Source organism: Lepidochelys kempii, chromosome 21, assembly GCF_965140285.1.
Source record: "Lepidochelys kempii isolate rLepKem1 chromosome 21, rLepKem1.hap1, whole genome shotgun sequence".
NCBI lineage: Eukaryota > Metazoa > Chordata > Testudines > Cheloniidae > Lepidochelys > Lepidochelys kempii.
The window spans coordinates 19,100,586-19,103,327 of NC_136400.1; the positions used below are offsets into that span (position 1 = coordinate 19,100,586).

Below are 2,742 nucleotides of genomic sequence, written 5' to 3' on the forward strand. Positions count from 1 at the left end.
GGTTTCTATCCCCCTCATTCCTCCCATGGGGGCCTGGCCCATCTCCTGTACGGCCAGAGACCTGAGGGGCAGCAGTCGGGGTGTTGGGAGACGGTCTGTTTTCTGTGGCTAGTGACTGCCCCAGAGTCACTCCCACCAGCTCCGATTGCCTTGCGCAGCAGCTGCCGTCCTCTGAAGACTGGCTGGGGATTCGACTCGGAAGAGGCACTTGGGAGCTGGAGTGACCATAGGTCAGACATTGCAACATTAGAGCCAGAACATCCAGGTCTAGATTTTCAGGCCAGTCAAGACAACAAAATAATCCAGTGTGACCCCCAGACACATGACACCCAGCTGATCCAGGCAAGTCACTTGTGCCCCATGCCACAGGGGACGGCAAAAACTCCAATATCCCTGCCAATCTGACCTGGGGGAAATTCCTTCCTAACCCCCCAAAATGGATATCAGTGAGACCCTGAGCATGTAAGCAAGGCCCACCGGCCAAGCACCGGAGAGAAATTGTTTTCTATATCACCTGAGAGCACTTGCTTCAGCACCTCCTGCCCCCTCCTGTCACCTCCACGTGGAGTGGAGAATCCATCATTGCCCTGGGTACCTTGTTCCAATGTTTAATCACCCAATCTCAAATGTGTCCCAAATTTCTAATGTCAGTTTCTCTGGCATGAACTTCCAGCCATTGGTTCTTGTTCTGCCTTTCGCTGCTCAGTTAAAGAGCCCTTTCGTACCCAGGTTTCTCTTTGTGAGGGGATTTGCGCACTGTCATCAAGTGACCTCTTGGTCTTTGTGAGAAACTGAACAGATTCAGCTCTTGTATCGCACTGAAAGGCAACTTTTCAGCTCCTTTTTTTTTGGGGGGGGGGTTTTCTCTGTCCCCTGTCCAATTTTTCATTCTTCCTTTTAAAATGCGGCCAACACGACTGTATGCAAGATTCCGGTGTTGGTCTGACCATGGTGGTATACAGAGATATCTCTGGTGCCCTATTTCTAGTCACTATTCTCCTTGTCTGTGCATCCAAGGATGGCCACAGCATCGCACGGGGATTTCATGCTGAGTTGTATGTCCATTATGACACCTAAATCCTTTACCAAGTCACAGAAGTCCGGCCTTCCTCCATATTAAAGCTCAGTGTGTTTGAATGGACACAGCTTCCCAAGTGCTCCGTCACACACGCAAGGGAATCCCCCACTCAGCCACCTTCACCTGCTGCTGGTCTCTTTTCTCTTTCTTTTTCTCCAGGATCTGCATGTGTCATTCTGGGGGCAGTTCTCCTCCGCTCTTTGCCTGTGAGCAATGTGACCCCCCCTGGACAGACTGACCAACCCAGGATTCCTTCAGCCTGAAAGCAGAGGGGAGCCTTCACTCACTCCCTCTTTATGGCTCCAGTCTCAGGACCTAAATTCCCTGCCACAGCCCAAAAATCCACACTGGGTCCCACTCCTCTCTCTGGTGATTTCCCTTCTCCCACAGACCTGTCCTGAGGACACAGGCCTGGGGCCAGGTGAGCAGAGCCCCTGAGATTTCCCTTCGCAGTCTCTGAGGGTCAGGTCGCCCCATTATGCAGCTTGGTAATGTCGTCTTTTCTTCTCTTTCAGAAGTAAATTGTTGCATTTCTAGTCTCTTTATACGACCCCCCCGATTTGCTGCTTCCAATTCTCTGCTGTATACACCAACACTGGACTGGGTGAGGAGTCTGGAGCCATCCTGCACTGGGTACGTGGGAGGCTTGTAGGATCAGACCCTAAAATAGCTTTGGAGGGAAATTCTAACCCCGCCTTCCCATCCCAACCTGTGCAGAGGAGCTTTCGACCCCAATCCCTGCCTGTCACTGCCCCACACCCTTCCTGACGGCTGCCCTACTTCACTCTCTTCCTGCCATATTGGGTCCACCAATAAGTTGCCAGGGAAAGACAGCTCCCTTCTCTTACTGTTAAAGGTCAGGTGGGCCAGTTGTTGCTCTGTTGTCCTGCTGGGAAGCTCAAAATCAGGGACCCGCCTCAGGTAAAGGTGCCAATGCCCTCCCAGAAAACAAGCCACCCCTGCACAAAGGAGGAGGAAAGGGCCTGCCAAAGCCTGGGATTGAACCAGGGACTTTTAAATCTTCAGTCTAATGCTCTCCCAACTGAGCTACTTCGGGAGCTCCATGGCTCTCTTTTGGCCTGCTGCTTCTCTGTCCGGGATGTTTATGTCAGTTGTGGCACACAAAAAGGACATCGTTGTGAGAGGCCCATGATGGCAAGACTCGCTTTTGCCTGCCTTGCTCAGCTTGACTTGCTTCCTCACTCTATTCCTGCCTTAGTTCCCGGGTTGACCTAGTGGTGGAAGGGGACGAGGGGCCAGTGGTACAGGGAGAAAGTTGAGCTGGACCCTGAGCTACACTCTACCCTGGGGCAAGAGTCTGGCCACCACTTGCCACCCCACCCTGTTGTCCTGGCTTCCCCTAATGGACATCATTTAGGGAGGGAAGTGGGGCTTCTGCCTCCCCTCCCCGATTTTCATACCGCAGAGGAGTGCGAACAGGAAAACAAATGGCTGCTCCACACTCCCACCAGAGGAACCCAACACCCTTAGCTGTGGCTGAGTGAGAAGTGTCTGTTGGGTGACAGGGCTGTCCCTGAGGAGCTAGAACAGCAGCTGCCGCCTCCCCCTTGGCTCCAGGCTGTGGGAAATGCTCATTGCCTAGCTGCATGGGCGGAAGCTGCTCCATTCTCTGGAGAGCGTCTGTATTGGTCTGTCAACACCCC

The 2,742-nt window shown here is 53.0% G+C and overlaps 1 non-coding gene across 1 annotated transcript; it reads right to left on the reverse strand.

The window, feature by feature from the left end:
* Positions 1-2,062: 2,062 nt before the first annotated feature.
* Positions 2,063-2,135, reverse strand: TRNAF-GAA (transfer RNA phenylalanine (anticodon GAA)). The gene has a single exon. It is a non-coding gene; the product is annotated as a tRNA-Phe (tRNA).
* Positions 2,136-2,742: the final 607 nt, after the last annotated feature.